This window comes from Pristiophorus japonicus, chromosome 3 (genome assembly GCF_044704955.1).
Source record: "Pristiophorus japonicus isolate sPriJap1 chromosome 3, sPriJap1.hap1, whole genome shotgun sequence".
Classification (NCBI taxonomy): Eukaryota; Metazoa; Chordata; class Chondrichthyes; family Pristiophoridae; genus Pristiophorus; species Pristiophorus japonicus.
Window position 1 is genome coordinate 296,629,158 of NC_091979.1, and position 18,881 is coordinate 296,648,038.

The window sequence follows — 18,881 nt, forward strand, 5'->3', positions numbered from 1 at the left end:
CCTATGTATTGTGCTGGGTTCTAAACTATTCTGCTCTGTTTTAGAGGTTTTTGAGTTACTTCATTACTTTTTTGAGTTTTTCGAAGTTTCTCATGTTGCGTATGTGTTGTGCTGGGCACTCAACTACTCTTCGTTGTTTTTGAGTTTTTCGAGTTATTTCATTACTTTTTTGAGTTTTTCGAAGTTTCTCCTGGTGTATATGTGTTGTGCTGGGTTCTACACTACTCTAAGCTGTTTCAGAAGATTTCGAGTTATTTCTATACTTTTTTGAGGTTTTCGAACTTTCTCCTAGTGCATATGGGTTGTGCTTGGCACTAAACTACTCTCCGCTGTTTCAGAAGATTTTGAGATATTTTTTTACTTTTTTGAGTTTTTCGAAGTTTGTTCTGGTGGCTATATGTTTTGCTGGGTTGTGAACTACTCTGCGCTGTTTCAGAGGTTTTTGAGTTATTCCATTACTTTTTTGAGTTTTTCGAAGTTTCTCCTGGTGCATATGGATTGTGCTGGGTTCTCAACTACTCTCCGCTGTTTTAGAGGTTTTCGAGTTATGTCATTACTTATTTGAGTTTTTCGAAGGTTCTCATGTTGCGTATGTGTTGTGCTGCTTAACTACACTACTCTCCGCAGTTGCAGAAGAATTTGAGTTGTTTTTTTACTTTTTTGAGTTTTTAGAAGTTTCTCCTGGTACCTATGTGTTGTGCTGGGTTCTAAACTACTCTGCTCTGTTTCAGAGGTTTTTGAGTTATTCCATTACTTTTTTGAGTTTTTCGAAGTTTCTCATGTTGCGTATGTGTTGTGCTGGGTTCTCAACTACTCTTCGCTGTTTTAGAGGTTTTCGAGTTATGTCATTACTTGTTTGAGTTTTTCGAAGTTTCTCATGTTGCGTATGTGTTGTGCTAGGTTCTCAACGACTGTCCGCTGTTTTGGAGGTTTTCGAGTTATTTCATTACTTTTTTGAGTTTTTCGAAGTTTCTCCTGGTGTATATGTGTTGTGCTGGGTTCTACACTACTCTACGCTGTCTCAGAAGATTTCGAGTTATTTCTATACTTTTTTGAGGTTTTCGAACTTTCTCCTTGTGCATATGGGTTGTGCTTGGCACTAAACTACTCTCCGCTGTTTCAGAAGATTTTGAGATATTTTTTTACTTTTTTGAGTTTTTCGAAGTTTGTTCTGGTGGCTATATGTTGTGCTGGGTTGTAAACTACTCTGCGCTGTTTCAGAGGTTTTTGAGTTATTCCATTACTTTTTTGAGTTTTTCGAAGTTTCTCCTGGTGCATATGGATTGTGCTGGGTTCTCAACTACTCTCCGCTGTTTTAGAGGTTTTCGAGTTATGTCATTACTTTTTTGAGTTTTTCGAAGTTTCTCATGTTGCATATGTGTTGTGCTAGGTTCTCAACGACTGTCCGCAGTTTCATAAGAATTTGAGTTGTTTTTTTACTTTTTTGAGTTTTTAGAAGTTTCTCCTGGTGCCTATGTGTTGTGCTGGGTTCTAAACTACTCTGCTCTGTTTCAGAGGTTTTTGAGTTACTTCATTACTTTTTTGAGTTTTTCGAAGTTTCTCATGTTGCGTATGTGTTGTGCTGGGTTCTCAACTACTCTCCGCTGTTTTAGAGGTTTTCGAGTTATTTCATTACTTTTTTGAGTTTTTCGAAGTTTCTCCTGGTGTATATGTGTTGTGCTGGGTTCTCAACTACTCTCCGCTGTTTTAGAGGTTTTCGAGTTATGTCATTACTTCTTTGAGTTTTTCGAAGGTTCTCATGTTGCGTATGTGTTGTGCTGCTTAACTACACTACTCTCCGCAGTTTCAGAAGAATTTGAGTTATTCCATTACTTTTTTGAGTTTTTCGAAGTTTCTCATGTTGCGTATGTGTTGTGCTGGGTTCTACACTACTCTACGCTGTTTCAGAAGATTTCGAGTTATTTCTATATTTTTTGAGGTTTTCGAAATTTCTCCTAGTGCATATGGGTTGTGCTTGGCACTAAACTACTCTCCGCTATTTCAGAAGATTTTGAGATATTTTTTTACTTTTTTGAGTTTTTCGAAGTTTGTTCTGGTGGCTATATGTTGTGCTGGGTTGTAAACTACTCTGCGCTGTTTCAGAGGTTTTTGAGTTATTCTATTACTTTTTTGAGTTTTTCGAAGTTTCTCCTGGTGCATATGGATTGTGCTGGGTTCTCAACTACTCTCCGCTGTTTTAGAGGTTTTCGAGTTATTCCATTACTTTTTTGAGCTTTTCGAAGTGTCCCATTTTGCGGATGTGTTGTGCTAGGTTCTCAACGACTGTCCGCTGTTTTAGAGGTTTTCGAGTTATTTCATTACTTTTTTGAGTTTTTCGATGTTTCTCCTGGTGTATATGTGTTGTGCTAGGTTCTACACTACTCTACGCTGTTTCAGAAGATTTCGAGTTATGTCTATACTTTTTTGAGGTTTTCGAACTTTCTCCTAGTGCATATGGGTTGTGCTTGGCACTAAACTACTCTCCGCTGTTTCAGAAGATTTTGAGATATTTTTTTACTTTTTTGAGTTTTTTGAAGTTTCTCCTGGTGCATATGGATTGTGCTGGGTTCTCAACTACTCTCCGCTGTTTTAGAGGTTTTCGAGTTATGTCATTACTTATTTGAGTTTTTCGAAGTTTCTCATGTTGCGTATGTGTTGTGCTGCTTAACTACACTACTCTCCGCAGTTTCAGAAGAATTTGAGTTGTTTTTTTACTTTTTTGAGTTTTTAGAAGTTTCTCCTGGTGCCTATGTGTTGTGCTGGGTTCTAAACTACTCTGCTCTGTTTCAGAGGTTTTTGAGTTACTTCATTACTTTTTTGAGTTTTTCGAAGTTTCTCATGTTGCGTATGTGTTGTGCTGGGTTCTCAACTACTCTTCGCTGTTTTAGAGGTTTTAGAGTTATGTCATTACTTTTTTGAGTTTTTCGAAGTTTCTCCTGGTGTATATGTGTTGTGCTGGGTTCTACACTACTCTACGCTGTTTCAGAAGATTTCGAGTTATTTCTATACTTTTTTGAGGTTTTCGAACTTTCTCCTAGTGCATATGGGTTGTGCTTCGCACTAAACTAATCTCCGCTGTTTCAGAAGATTTTGAGATATTTATTTACTTTTTTGAGTTTTTCGAAGTTTGTTCTGGTGCATATGGATTGTGCTGGGTTCTCAACAACTCTCCGCTGTTTTTGAGGTTTTCGAGTTATTTCATTACTTTTTTGAGTTTTTCGAAGTTTCTCCTGGTGTATATGTGTTGTGCTGGGTTCTACACTACTCTACGCTGTCTCAGAAGATTTCGAGTTATTTCTATACTTTTTTGAGGTTTTCGAACTTTCTCCTAGTGCATATGGGTTGTGCTTGGCACTAAACTACTCTCCGCTGTTTCAGAAGATTTTGAGATATTTTTTTACTTTTTTGAGTTTTTCGAAGTTTATTCTGGTGGCTATATGTTGTGCTGGGTTGTAAACTACTCTGCGCTGTTTCAGAGGTTTTTGAGTTATTCCATTACTTTTTTGAGTTTTTCGAAGTTTCTCCTGGTGCATATGGATTGTGCTGGGTTCTCAACTACTCTCCGCTGTTTTAGAGGTTTTCGAGTTATGTCATTACTTATTTGAGTTTTTCGAAGGTTCTCATGTTGCGTATGTGTTGTGCTGCTTAACTACACTACTCTCCGCAGTTTCAGAAGAATTTGAGTTGTTTTTTTACTTTTTTGAGTTTTTAGAAGTTTCTCCTGGTGCCTATGTGTTGTGCTGGGTTCTAAACTACTCTGCTCTGTTTCAGAGGTTTTTGAGTTACTTCATTACTTTTTCGAAAACCTCATGTTCTCATGTTGCGTATGTGTTGTGCTGCTTAACTACACTACTCTCCGCAGTTTCAGAAGAATTTGAGTTGTTTTTTTACTTTTTTGAGTTTTTCGAAGTTTCTCATGTTGCGTATGTGTTGTGCTGGGTTCTCAACTACTCTCCGCTGTTTTAGAGGTTTTCGAGTTATGTCATTACTTATTTGAGTTTTTCGAAGGCTCTCATGTTGCGTATGTGTTGTGCAGCTTAACTACACTACTCTCCGCAGTTTCAGAAGAATTTGAGTTGTTTTTTTACTTTTTTGAGTTTTTAGAAGTTTCTCCTGGTGCCTATGTGTTGTGCTGGGTTCTAAACTACTCTGCTCTGTTTCAGAGGTTTTTGAGTTACTTCATTACTTTTTTGAGTTTTTCGAAGTTTCTCATGTTGCGTATGTGTTGTGCTGGGTTCTCAACTACTCTCCGCTGTTTTAGAGGTTTTCGAGTTATTTCATTACTTTTTTGAGTTTTTCGAAGTTTCTCCTGGTGTATATGTGTTGTGCTGGGTTCTACACTACTCTACGCTGTTTCAGAAGATTTCGAGTTATTTCTATACTTTTTTGAGGTTTTCGAACTTTCTCCTAGTGCATATGGGTTGTGCTTGGCACTAAACTACTCTCCAATGTTTCAGAAGATTTTGAGATATTTTTTTACTTTTTTGAGTTTTTCGAAGTTTGTTCTGGTGCCTATGTGTTGTGCTGGGTTCTAAACTACTCTGCTCTGCTTCAGAGGTTTTTGAGTTACTTCATTACTTTTTTGAGTTTTTCGAAGTTTCTCATGTTGCGTATGTGTTGTGCTGGGCACTCAACTACTCTTCGCTGTTTTTGAGGTTTTCGAGTTATTTCATTACTTTTTTGAGTTTTTCGAAGTTTCTATTGGTGTATATGTGTTGTGCTGGGTTCTACACTACTCTACGCTGTTTCAGAAGATTTCGAGTTATTTCTATATTTTTTGAGGTTTTCGAAATTTCTCCTAGTGCATATGGGTTGTGCTTGGCACTAAACTACTCTCCGCTATTTCAGAAGATTTTGAGATATTTTTTTACTTTTTTGAGTTTTTCGAAGTTTGTTCTGGTGGCTATATGTTGTGCTGGGTTGTAAACTACTCTGCGCTGTTTCAGAGGTTTTTGAGTTATTCCATTACTTTTTTGAGTTTTTCGAAGTTTCTCCTGGTGCATATGGATTGTGCTGGGTTCTCAACTACTCTCCGCTGTTTTAGAGGTTTTCGAGTTATGTCATTACTTATTTGAGTTTTTCGAAGGTTCTCATGTTGCGTATGTGTTGTGCTGCTTAACTACACTACTCTCCGCAGTTTCAGAAGAATTTGAGTTGTTTTTTTACTTTTTTGAGTTTTTAGAAGTTTCTCCTGGTGCCTATGTGTTGTGCTGGGTTCTAAACTACTCTGCTCTGTTTCAGAGGTTTTTGAGTTACTTCATTACTTTTTCGAAAACCTCATGTTCTCATGTTGCGTATGTGTTGTGCTGCTTAACTACACTACTCTCCGCAGTTTCAGAAGAATTTGAGTTGTTTTTTTACTTTTTTGAGTTTTTAGAAGTTTCTCATGTTGCGTATGTGTTGTGCTGGGTTCTCAACTACTATCCGCTGTTTTAGAGGTTTTCGAGTTATGTCATTACTTATTTGAGTTTTTCGAAGGCTCTCATGTTGCGTATGTGTTGTGCAGCTTAACTACACTACTCTCCGCAGTTTCAGAAGAATTTGAGTTGTTTTTTTACTTTTTTGAGTTTTTAGAAGTTTCTCCTGGTGCCTATGTGTTGTGCTGGGTTCTAAACTACTCTGCTCTGTTTCAGAGGTTTTTGAGTTACTTCATTACTTTTTTGAGTTTTTCGAAGTTTCTCATGTTGCGTATGTGTTGTGCTGGGTTCTCAACTACTCTCCGCTGTTTTAGAGGTTTTCGAGTTATTTCATTACTTTTTTGAGTTTTTCGAAGTTTCTCCTGGTGTATATGTGTTGTGCTGGGTTCTACACTACTCTACGCTGTTTCAGAAGATTTCGAGTTATTTCTATACTTTTTTGAGGTTTTCGAACTTTCTCCTAGTGCATATGGGTTGTGCTTGGCACTAAACTACTCTCCAATGTTTCAGAAGATTTTGAGATATTTTTTTACTTTTTTGAGTTTTTCGAAGTTTGTTCTGGTGCCTATGTGTTGTGCTGGGTTCTAAACTACTCTGCTCTGCTTCAGAGGTTTTTGAGTTACTTCATTACTTTTTTGAGTTTTTCGAAGTTTCTCATGTTGCGTATGTGTTGTGCTGGGAACTACTCTTCGCTGTTTTAGAGGTTTTCGAGTTATTTCATTACTTTTGTGAGTTTTTCGAAGGTTCTCATGTTGCGTATGTGTTGTGCTGGGCACTCAACTACTCTTCGCTGTTTTTGAGGTTTTCGAGTTATTTCATTACTTTTCTGAGTTTTTCGAAGTTTCTATTGGTGTATATGTGTTGTGCTGGGTTCTACACTACTCTGCGCTGTTTCAGAAGATTTCGAGTTATTTCTATATTTTTTGAGGTTTTCGAAATTTCTCCTAGTGCATATGGGTTGTGCTTGGCACTAAACTACTCTCCGCTATTTCAGAAGATTTTGAGATATTTTTTTACTTTTTTGAGTTTTTCGAAGTTTGTTCTGGTGGCTATATGTTGTGCTGGGTTGTAAACTACTCTGCGCTGTTTCAGAGGTTTTTGAGTTATTCCATTACTTTTTTGAGTTTTTCGAAGTTTCTCCTGGTGCATATGGATTGTGCTGGGTTCTCAACTACTCTCCGCTGTTTTAGAGGTTTTCGAGTTATGTCATTACTTATTTGAGTTTTTCGAAGGTTCTCATGTTGCGTATGTGTTGTGCTGCTTAACTACACTACTCTCCGCAGTTTCAGAAGAATTTGAGTTGTTTTTTTACTTTTTTGAGTTTTTAGAAGTTTCTCCTGGTGCCTATGTGTTGTGCTGGGTTCTAAACTACTCTGCTCTGTTTCAGAGGTTTTTGAGTTACTTCATTACTTTTTCGAAAACCTCATGTTCTCATGTTGCGTATGTGTTGTGCTGCTTAACTACACTACTCTCCGCAGTTTCAGAAGAATTTGAGTTGTTTTTTTACTTTTTTGAGTTTTTAGAAGTTTCTCCTGGTGCCTCTGTGTTGTGCTGGGTTCTAAACTACTCTGCTCTGTTTCAGAGGTTTTTGAGTTACTTCATTACTTTTTTGAGTTTTTCGAAGTTTCTCATGTTGCGTATGTGTTGTGCTGGGCACTCAACTACTCTTCGCTGTTTTTGAGGTTTTCGAGTTATTTCATTACTTTTTTGAGTTTTTCGAAGTTTCTCCTGGTGGAAATGTGTTGTGCTGGGTTCTACACTACTCTACGCTGTCTCAGAAGATTTCGAGTTATTTCTATACTTTTTTGATGTTTTCGAACTTTCTCCTAGTGCATATGGGGAGTGCTTCGCACTAAACTAATCTCCGCTGTTTCAGAAGATTTTGAGATATTTTTTTACTTTTTTGAGTTTTTCGAAGTTTGTTCTGGTGGCTATATGTTGTGCTGGGTTGTAAACTACTCTGCGCTGTTTCAGAGGTTTTTGAGTTATTCCATTACTTTTTTGAGTTTTTCGAAGTTTCTCCTGGTGCATATGGATTGTGCTGGGTTCTCAACTACTCTCCGCTGTTTTAGAGGTTTTCGAGTTATGTCATTACTTATTTGAGTTTTTCGAAGGTTCTCATGTTGCGTATGTGTTGTGCTGCTTAACTACACTACTCTCCGCAGTTTCAGAAGAATTTGAGTTGTTTTTTTACTTTTTTGAGTTTTTAGAAGTTTCTCCTGGTGCCTATGTGTTGTGCTGGGTTCTAAACTACTCTGCTCTGTTTCAGAGGTTTTTGAGTTACTTCATTACTTTTTCGAAAACCTCATGTTCTCATGTTGCGTATGTGTTGTGCTGCTTAACTACACTACTCTCCGCAGTTTCAGAAGAATTTGAGTTGTTTTTTTACTTTTTTGAGTTTTTCGAAGTTTCTCATGTTGCGTATGTGTTGTGCTGGGTTCTCAACTACTCTCCGCTGTTTTAGAGGTTTTCGAGTTATGTCATTACTTATTTGAGTTTTTCGAAGGCTCTCATGTTGCGTATGTGTTGTGCAGCTTAACTACACTACTCTCCGCAGTTTCAGAAGAATTTGAGTTGTTTTTTTACTTTTTTGAGTTTTTAGAAGTTTCTCCTGGTGCCTATGTGTTGTGCTGGGTTCTAAACTACTCTGCTCTGTTTCAGAGGTTTTTGAGTTACTTCATTACTTTTTTGAGTTTTTCGAAGTTTCTCATGTTGCGTATGTGTTGTGCTGGGTTCTCAACTACTCTCCGCTGTTTTAGAGGTTTTCGAGTTATTTCATTACTTTTTTGAGTTTTTCGAAGTTTCTCCTGGTGTATATGTGTTGTGCTGGGTTCTACACTACTCTACGCTGTTTCAGAAGATTTCGAGTTATTTCTATACTTTTTTGAGGTTTTCGAACTTTCTCCTAGTGCATATGGGTTGTGCTTGGCACTAAACTACTCTCCAATGTTTCAGAAGATTTTGAGATATTTTTTTACTTTTTTGAGTTTTTCGAAGTTTGTTCTGGTGCCTATGTGTTGTGCTGGGTTCTAAACTGCTCTGCTCTGCTTCAGAGGTTTTTGAGTTACTTCATTACTTTTTTGAGTTTTTCGAAGTTTCTCATGTTGCGTATGTGTTGTGCTGGGCACTCAACTACTCTTCGCTGTTTTTGAGGTTTTCGAGTTATTTCATTACTTTTTTGAGTTTTTCGAAGTTTCTATTGGTGTATATGTGTTGTGCTGGGTTCTACACTACTCTACGCTGTTTCAGAAGATTTCGAGTTATTTCTATATTTTTTGAGGTTTTCGAAATTTCTCCTAGTGCATATGGGTTGTGCTTGGCACTAAACTACTCTCCGCTATTTCAGAAGATTTTGAGATATTTTTTTACTTTTTTGAGTTTTTCGAAGTTTGTTCTGGTGGCTATATGTTGTGCTGGGTTGTAAACTACTCTGCGCTGTTTCAGAGGTTTTTGAGTTATTCCATTACTTTTTTGAGTTTTTCGAAGTTTCTCCTGGTGCATATGGATTGTGCTGGGTTCTCAACTACTCTCCGCTGTTTTAGAGGTTTTCGAGTTATGTCATTACTTATTTGAGTTTTTCGAAGGTTCTCATGTTGCGTATGTGTTGTGCTGCTTAACTACACTACTCTCCGCAGTTTCAGAAGAATTTGAGTTGTTTTTTTACTTTTTTGAGTTTTTAGAAGTTTCTCCTGGTGCCTATGTGTTGTGCTGGGTTCTAAACTACTCTGCTCTGTTTCAGAGGTTTTTGAGTTACTTCATTACTTTTTCGAAAACCTCATGTTCTCATGTTGCGTATGTGTTGTGCTGCTTAACTACACTACTCTCCGCAGTTTCAGAAGAATTTGAGTTGTTTTTTTACTTTTTTGAGTTTTTAGAAGTTTCTCATGTTGCGTATGTGTTGTGCTGGGTTCTCAACTACTATCCGCTGTTTTAGAGGTTTTCGAGTTATGTCATTACTTATTTGAGTTTTTCGAAGGCTCTCATGTTGCGTATGTGTTGTGCAGCTTAACTACACTACTCTCCGCAGTTTCAGAAGAATTTGAGTTGTTTTTTTACTTTTTTGAGTTTTTAGAAGTTTCTCCTGGTGCCTATGTGTTGTGCTGGGTTCTAAACTACTCTGCTCTGTTTCAGAGGTTTTTGAGTTACTTCATTACTTTTTTGAGTTTTTCGAAGTTTCTCATGTTGCGTATGTGTTGTGCTGGGTTCTCAACTACTCTCCGCTGTTTTAGAGGTTTTCGAGTTATTTCATTACTTTTTTGAGTTTTTCGAAGTTTCTCCTGGTGTATATGTGTTGTGCTGGGTTCTACACTACTCTACGCTGTTTCAGAAGATTTCGAGTTATTTCTATACTTTTTTGAGGTTTTCGAACTTTCTCCTAGTGCATATGGGTTGTGCTTGGCACTAAACTACTCTCCAATGTTTCAGAAGATTTTGAGATATTTTTTTACTTTTTTGAGTTTTTCGAAGTTTGTTCTGGTGCCTATGTGTTGTGCTGGGTTCTAAACTACTCTGCTCTGCTTCAGAGGTTTTTGAGTTACTTCATTACTTTTTTGAGTTTTTCGAAGTTTCTCATGTTGCGTATGTGTTGTGCTGGGAACTACTCTTCGCTGTTTTAGAGGTTTTCGAGTTATTTCATTACTTTTGTGAGTTTTTCGAAGGTTCTCATGTTGCGTATGTGTTGTGCTGGGCACTCAACTACTCTTCGCTGTTTTTGAGGTTTTCGAGTTATTTCATTACTTTTCTGAGTTTTTCGAAGTTTCTATTGGTGTATATGTGTTGTGCTGGGTTCTACACTACTCTGCGCTGTTTCAGAAGATTTCGAGTTATTTCTATATTTTTTGAGGTTTTCGAAATTTCTCCTAGTGCATATGGGTTGTGCTTGGCACTAAACTACTCTCCGCTATTTCAGAAGATTTTGAGATATTTTTTTACTTTTTTGAGTTTTTCGAAGTTTGTTCTGGTGGCTATATGTTGTGCTGGGTTGTAAACTACTCTGCGCTGTTTCAGAGGTTTTTGAGTTATTCCATTACTTTTTTGAGTTTTTCGAAGTTTCTCCTGGTGCATATGGATTGTGCTGGGTTCTCAACTACTCTCCGCTGTTTTAGAGGTTTTCGAGTTATGTCATTACTTATTTGAGTTTTTCGAAGGTTCTCATGTTGCGTATGTGTTGTGCTGCTTAACTACACTACTCTCCGCAGTTTCAGAAGAATTTGAGTTGTTTTTTTACTTTTTTGAGTTTTTAGAAGTTTCTCCTGGTGCCTATGTGTTGTGCTGGGTTCTAAACTACTCTGCTCTGTTTCAGAGGTTTTTGAGTTACTTCATTACTTTTTCGAAAACCTCATGTTCTCATGTTGCGTATGTGTTGTGCTGCTTAACTACACTACTCTCCGCAGTTTCAGAAGAATTTGAGTTGTTTTTTTACTTTTTTGAGTTTTTAGAAGTTTCTCCTGGTGCCTCTGTGTTGTGCTGGGTTCTAAACTACTCTGCTCTGTTTCAGAGGTTTTTGAGTTACTTCATTACTTTTTTGAGTTTTTCGAAGTTTCTCATGTTGCGTATGTGTTGTGCTGGGCACTCAACTACTCTTCGCTGTTTTTGAGGTTTTCGAGTTATTTCATTACTTTTTTGAGTTTTTCGAAGTTTCTCCTGGTGGAAATGTGTTGTGCTGGGTTCTACACTACTCTACGCTGTCTCAGAAGATTTCGAGTTATTTCTATACTTTTTTGATGTTTTCGAACTTTCTCCTAGTGCATATGGGGAGTGCTTCGCACTAAACTAATCTCCGCTGTTTCAGAAGATTTTGAGATATTTTTTTACTTTTTTGAGTTTTTCGAAGTTTGTTCTGGTGGCTATATGTTGTGCTGGGTTGTAAACTACTCTGCGCTGTTTCAGAGGTTTTTGAGTTATTCCATTACTTTTTTGAGTTTTTCGAAGTTTCTCCTGGTGCATATGGATTGTGCTGGGTTCTCAACTACTCTCCGCTGTTTTAGAGGTTTTCGAGTTATGTCATTACTTATTTGAGTTTTTCGAAGGTTCTCATGTTGCGTATGTGTTGTGCTGCTTAACTACACTACTCTCCGCAGTTTCAGAAGAATTTGAGTTGTTTTTTTACTTTTTTGAGTTTTTAGAAGTTTCTCCTGGTGCCTATGTGTTGTGCTGGGTTCTAAACTACTCTGCTCTGTTTCAGAGGTTTTTGAGTTACTTCATTACTTTTTTGAGTTTTTCGAAGTTTCTCATGTTGCGTATGTGTTGTGCTGGGTTCTCAACTACTCTTCGCTGTTTTAGAGGTTTTCGAGTTATGTCATTACTTTTTTGAGTTTTTCGAAGTTTCTCATGTTGCGTATGTGTTGTGCTGGGTTCTCAACTACTCTCCGCTGTTTTAGAGGTGTTCGAGTTATTTCATTACTTTTTTGAGTTTTTCGAAGTTTCTCCTGGTGTATATGTGTTGTGCTGGGTTCTACACTACTCTACGCTGTCTCAGAAGATTTCGAGTTATTTCTATACTTTTTTGAGGTTTGCGAACTTTCTCCTAGTGCATATGGGTTGTGCTTGGCACTAAACTACTCTCCGCTGTTTCAGAAGATTTTGAGATATTTTTTTACTTTTTTGAGTTTTTCTAAGTTTGTTCTGGTGGCTATAAGTTGTGCTGGGTTGTAAACTACTCTGCGCTTTTTCAGAGGTTTTTGAGTTATTCCATTACTTTTTTGAGTTTTCCGAAGTTTCTCCTGGTGCATATGAATTTTGCTGGGTTCTCAACTACTCTCCGCTGTTTTAGAGGTTTTCGAGTTATGTCATTACTTATTTGAGTTTTTCGAAGGTTCTCATGTTGCGTATGTGTTGTGCTGCTTAACTACACTACTCTCCGCAGTTTCAGAAGAATTTGAGTTGTTTTTTTACTTTTTTGAGTTTTTAGAAGTTTCTCCTGGTGCCCATGTGTTGTTCTGGGTTCTAAACTACTCTGCTCTGTTTCAGAGGTTTTTGAGTTACTTCATTACTTTTTTGAGTTTTTCGAAGTTTCTCATGTTGCGTATGTGTTGTGCTGGGTTCTCAACTACTCTCCGCTGTTTTAGAGGTTTTCGAGTTATTTCATTACTTTTTTGAGTTTTTCGAAGTTTCTCCTGGTGTATATGTGTTGTGCTGGGTTCTACACTACTCTACGCTGTTTCAGAAGATTTGGAGTTATTTCTATACTTCTTTGAGGTTTTCGAACTTTCTCCTAGTGCATATGGGTTGTGCTTGGCACTAAACTGCTCTCCGCTGTTTCAGAAGATTTTGAGATATTTTTTTACTTTTTTGAGTTTTTCGAAGTTTGTTCTGGTGCCTATGTGTTGTGCTGGGTTCTAAACTACTCTGCTCTGCTTCAGAGGTTTTTGAGTTACTTCATTACTTTTTTGAGTTTTTCGAAGTTTCTCATGTTGCGTATGTGTTGTGCTGGGTTCTCAACTACTCTCCGCTGTTTTAGAGGTTTTCAAGTTATGTCATTACTTATTTGAGTTTTTCGAAGGCTCTCATGTTGCGTATGTGTTGTGCTGCTTAACTACACTACTCTCCGCAGTTTCAGAAGAATTTGAGTTGTTTTTTTTACTTTTTTGAGTTTTTAGAAGTTTCTCCTGGTGCCTATGTATTGTGCTGGGTTCTAAACTACTCTGCTCTGTTTTAGAGGTTTTTGAGTTACTTCATTACTTTTTTGAGTTTTTCGAAGTTTCTCATGTTGCGTATGTGTTGTGCTGGGCACTCAACTACTCTTCGTTGTTTTTGAGGTTTTCGAGTTATTTCATTACTTTTTTGAGTTTTTCGAAGTTTCTCCTGGTGTATATGTGTTGTGCTGGGTTCTACACTACTCTAAGCTGTTTCAGAAGATTTCGAGTTATTTCTATACTTTTTTGAGGTTTTCGAACTTTCTCCTAGTGCATATGGGTTGTGCTTGGCACTAAACTACTCTCCGCTGTTTCAGAAGATTTTGAGATATTTTTTTACTTTTTTGAGTTTTTCGAAGTTTGTTCTGGTGGCTATATGTTTTGCTGGGTTGTAAACTACTCTGCGCTGTTTCAGAGGTTTTTGAGTTATTCCATTACTTTTTTGAGTTTTTCGAAGTTTCTCCTGGTGCATATGGATTGTGCTGGGTTCTCAACTACTCTCCGCTGTTTTAGAGGTTTTCGAGTTATGTCATTACTTATTTGAGTTTTTCGAAGGTTCTCATGTTGCGTATGTGTTGTGCTGCTTAACTACACTACTCTCCGCAGTTTCAGAAGAATTTGAGTTGTTTTTTTACTTTTTTGAGTTTTTAGAAGTTTCTCCTGGTACCTATGTGTTGTGCTGGGTTCTAAACTACTCTGCTCTGTTTCAGAGGTTTTTGAGTTATTCCATTACTTTTTTGAGTTTTTCGAAGTTTCTCATGTTGCGTATGTGTTGTGCTGGGTTCTCAACTACTCTTCGCTGTTATAGAGGTTTTCGAGTTATTTCTATACTTCTTTGAGGTTTTCGAACTTTCTCCTAGTGCATATGGGTTGTGCTTGGCACTAAACTGCTCTCCGCTGTTTCAGAAGATTTTGAGATATTTTTTTACTTTTTTGAGTTTTTCGAAGTTTGTTCTGGTGCCTATGTGTTGTGCTGGGTTCTCAACTACTCTCCGCTGTTTTAGAGGTTTTCGAGTTATTTCATTACTTTTTTGAGTTTTTCGAAGTTTCTCCTGGTGTATATGTGTTGTGCTGGGTTCTACACTACTCTACGCTGTTTCAGAAGATTTCGAGTTATTTCTATACTTCTTTGAGGTTTTCGAACTTTCTCCTAGTGCATATGGGTTGTGCTTGGCACTAAACTGCTCTCCGCTGTTTCAGAAGATTTTGAGATATTTTTTTACTTTTTTGAGTTTTTCGAAGTTTGTTCTGGTGCCTATGTGTTGTGCTGGGTTCTAAACTACTCTGCTCTGCTTCAGAGGTTTTTGAGTTACTTCATTACTTTTTTGAGTTTTTCGAAGTTTCTCATGTTGCGTATGTGTTGTGCTGGGTTCTCAACTACTCTCCGCTGTTTTAGAGGTTTTCAAGTTATGTCATTACTTATTTGAGTTTTTCGAAGGCTCTCATGTTGCGTATGTGTTGTGCTGCTTAACTACACTACTCTCCGCAGTTTCAGAAGAATTTGAGTTGTTTTTTTTACTTTTTTGAGTTTTTAGAAGTTTCTCCTGGTGCCTATGTATTGTGCTGGGTTCTAAACTATTCTGCTCTGTTTTAGAGGTTTTTGAGTTACTTCATTACTTTTTTGAGTTTTTCGAAGTTTCTCATGTTGCGTATGTGTTGTGCTGGGCACTCAACTACTCTTCGTTGTTTTTGAGGTTTTCGAGTTATTTCATTACTTTTTTGAGTTTTTCGAAGTTTCTCCTGGTGTATATGTGTTGTGCTGGGTTCTACACTACTCTAAGCTGTTTCAGAAGATTTCGAGTTATTTCTATACTTTTTTGAGGTTTTCGAACTTTCTCCTAGTGCATATGGGTTGTGCTTGGCACTAAACTACTCTCCGCTGTTTCAGAAGATTTTGAGATATTTTTTTACTTTTTTGAGTTTTTCGAAGTTTGTTCTGGTGGCTATATGTTTTGCTGGGTTGTAAACTACTCTGCGCTGTTTCAGAGGTTTTTGAGTTATTCCATTACTTTTTTGAGTTTTTCGAAGTTTCTCCTGGTGCATATGGATTGTGCTGGGTTCTCAACTACTCTCCGCTGTTTTAGAGGTTTTCGAGTTATGTCATTACTTATTTGAGTTTTTCGAAGGTTCTCATGTTGCGTATGTGTTGTGCTGCTTAACTACACTACTCTCCGCAGTTTCAGAAGAATTTGAGTTGTTTTTTTACTTTTTTGAGTTTTTAGAAGTTTCTCCTGGTACCTATGTGTTGTGCTGGGTTCTAAACTACTCTGCTCTGTTTCAGAGGTTTTTGAGTTATTCCATTACTTTTTTGAGTTTTTCGAAGTTTCTCATGTTGCGTATGTGTTGTGCTGGGTTCTCAACTACTCTTCGCTGTTTTCGAGGTTTTCGAGTTATGTCATTACTTGTTTGAGTTTTTCGAAGTTTCTCATGTTGCGTATGTGTTGTGCTAGGTTCTCAACGACTGTCCGCTGTTTTGGAGGTTTTCGAGTTATTTCATTACTTTTTTGAGTTTTTCGAAGTTTCTCCTGGTGTATATGTGTTGTGCTGGGTTCTACACTACTCTACGCTGTCTCAGAAGATTTCGAGTTATTTCTATACTTTTTTGAGGTTTTCGAACTTTCTCCTTGTGCATATGGGTTGTGCTTGGCACTAAACTACTCTCCGCTGTTTCAGAAGATTTTGAGATATTTTTTTACTTTTTTGAGTTTTTCGAAGTTTGTTCTGGTGGCTATATGTTGTGCTGGGTTGTAAACTACTCTGCGCTGTTTCAGAGGTTTTTGAGTTATTCCATTACTTTTTTGAGTTTTTCGAAGTTTCTCCTGGTGCATATGGATTGTGCTGGGTTCTCAACTACTCTCCGCTGTTTTAGAGGTTTTCGAGTTATGTCATTACTTTTTTGAGTTTTTCGAAGTTTCTCATGTTGCATATGTGTTGTGCTAGGTTCTCAACGACTGTCCGCAGTTTCATAAGAATTTGAGTTGTTTTTTTACTTTTTTGAGTTTTTAGAAGTTTCTCCTGGTGCCTATGTGTTGTGCTGGGTTCTAAACTACTCTGCTCTGTTTCAGAGGTTTTTGAGTTACTTCATTACTTTTTTGAGTTTTTCGAAGTTTCTCATGTTGCGTATGTGTTGTGCTGGGTTCTCAACTACTCTCCGCTGTTTTAGAGGTTTTCGAGTTATTTCATTACTTTTTTGAGTTTTTCGAAGTTTCTCCTGGTGTATATGTGTTGTGCTGGGTTCTCAACTACTCTCCGCTGTTTTAGAGGTTTTCGAGTTATGTCATTACTTCTTTGAGTTTTTCGAAGGTTCTCATGTTGCGTATGTGTTGTGCTGCTTAACTACACTACTCTCCGCAGTTTCAGAAGAATTTGAGTTATTCCATTACTTTTTTGAGTTTTTCGAAGTTTCTCATGTTGCGTATGTGTTGTGCTGGGTTCTACACTACTCTACGCTGTTTCAGAAGATTTCGAGTTATTTCTATATTTTTTGAGGTTTTCGAAATTTCTCCTAGTGCATATGGGTTGTGCTTGGCACTAAACTACTCTCCGCTATTTCAGAAGATTTTGAGATATTTTTTTACTTTTTTGAGTTTTTCGAAGTTTGTTCTGGTGGCTATATGTTGTGCTGGGTTGTAAACTACTCTGCGCTGTTTCAGAGGTTTTTGAGTTATTCTATTACTTTTTTGAGTTTTTCGAAGTTTCTCCTGGTGCATATGGATTGTGCTGGGTTCTCAACTACTCTCCGCTGTTTTAGAGGTTTTCGAGTTATGTCATTACTTATTTGAGTTTTTCGAAGGTTCTCATGTTGCGTATGTGTTGTGCTGCTTAACTACACTACTCTCCGCAGTTTCAGAAGAATTTGAGTTGTTTTTTTACTTTTTTGAGTTTTTAGAAGTTTCTCCTGGTGCCTATGTGTTGTGCTGGGTTCTAAACTACTCTGCTCTGTTTCAGAGGTTTTTGAGTTACTTCATTACTTTTTCGAAAACCTCATGTTCTCATGTTGCGTATGTGTTGTGCTGCTTAACTACACTACTCTCCGCAGTTTCAGAAGAATTTGAGTTGTTTTTTTACTTTTTTGAGTTTTTCGAAGTTTCTCATGTTGCGTATGTGTTGTGCTGGGTTCTCAACTACTCTCCGCTGTTTTAGAGGTTTTCGAGTTATGTCATTACTTATTTGAGTTTTTCGAAGGCTCTCATGTTGCGTATGTGTTGTGCAGCTTAACTACACTACTCTCCGCAGTTTCAGAAGAATTTGAGTTGTTTTTTTACTTTTTTGAGTTTTTAGAAGTTTCTCCTGGTGCCTATGTGTTGTGCTGGATTCTAAACTACTCTGCTCTGTTTCAGAGGTTTTTGAGTTACTTCATTACTTTTTTGAGTTTTTCGAAGTTTCTCATGTTGCGTATGTGTTGTGCTGGGTTCTCAACTACTCTCCGCTGTTTTAGAGGTTTTCGAGTTATTTCATTACTTTTTTGAGTTTTTCGAAGTTTCTCCTGGTGTATATGTGTTGTGCTGGGTTCTACACTACTCTACGCTGTTTCAGAAGATTTCGAGTTATTTCTATACTTTTTTGAGGTTTTCGAACTTTCTCCTAGTGCATATGGGTTGTGCTTGGCACTAAACTACTCTCCAATGTTTCAGAAGATTTTGAGATATTTTTTTACTTTTTTGAGTTTTTCGAAGTTTGTTCTGGTGCCTATGTGTTGTGCTGGGTTCTAAACTACTCTGCTCTGCTTCAGAGGTTTTTGAGTTACTTCATTACTTTTTTGAGTTTTTCGAAGTTTCTCATGTTGCGTATGTGTTGTGCTGGGCACTCAACTACTCTTCGCTGTTTTTGAGGTTTTCGAGTTATTTCATTACTTTTTTGAGTTTTTCGAAGTTTCTATTGGTGTATATGTGTTGTGCTGGGTTCTACACTACTCTACGCTGTTTCAGAAGATTTCGAGTTATTTCTATATTTTTTGAGGTTTTCGAAATTTCTCCTAGTGCATATGGGTTGTGCTTGGCACTAAACTACTCTCCGCTATTTCAGAAGATTTTGAGATATTTTTTTACTTTTTTGAGTTTTTCGAAGTTTGTTCTGGTGGCTATATGTTGTGCTGGGTTGTAAACTACTCTGCGCTGTTTCAGAGGTTTTTGAGTTATTCCATTACTTTTTTGAGTTTTTCGAAGTTTCTCCTGGTGCATATGGATTGTGCTGGGTTCTCAACTACTCTCCGCTGTTTTAGAGGTTTTCGAGTTATGTCATTACTTATTTGAGTTTTTCGAAGGTTCTCATGTTGCGTATGTGTTGTGCTGCTTAACTACACTACTCTCCGCAGTTTCAGAAGAATTTGAGTTGTTTTTTTACTTTTTTGAGTTTTTAGAAGTTTCTCCTGGTGCCTATGTGTTGTGCTGGGTTCTAAACTACTCTGCTCTGTTTCAGAGGTTTTTGAGTTACTTCATTACTTTTTCGAAAACCTCATGTTCTCATGTTGCGTATGTGTTGTGCTGCTTAACTACACTACTCTCCGCAGTTTCAGAAGAATTTGAGTTGTTTTTTTACTTTTTTGAGTTTTTAGAAGTTTCTCATGTTGCGTATGTGTTGTGCTGGGTTCTCAACTACTATCCGCTGTTTTAGAGGTTTTCGAGTTATGTCATTACTTATTTGAGTTTTTCGAAGGCTCTCATGTTGCGTATGTGTTGTGCAGCTTAACTACACTACTCTCCGCAGTTTCAGAAGAATTTGAGTTGTTTTTTTACTTTTTTGAGTTTTTAGAAGTTTCTCCTGGTGCCTATGTGTTGTGCTGGGTTATAAACTACTCTGCTCTGTTTCAGAGGTTTTTGAGTTACTTCAT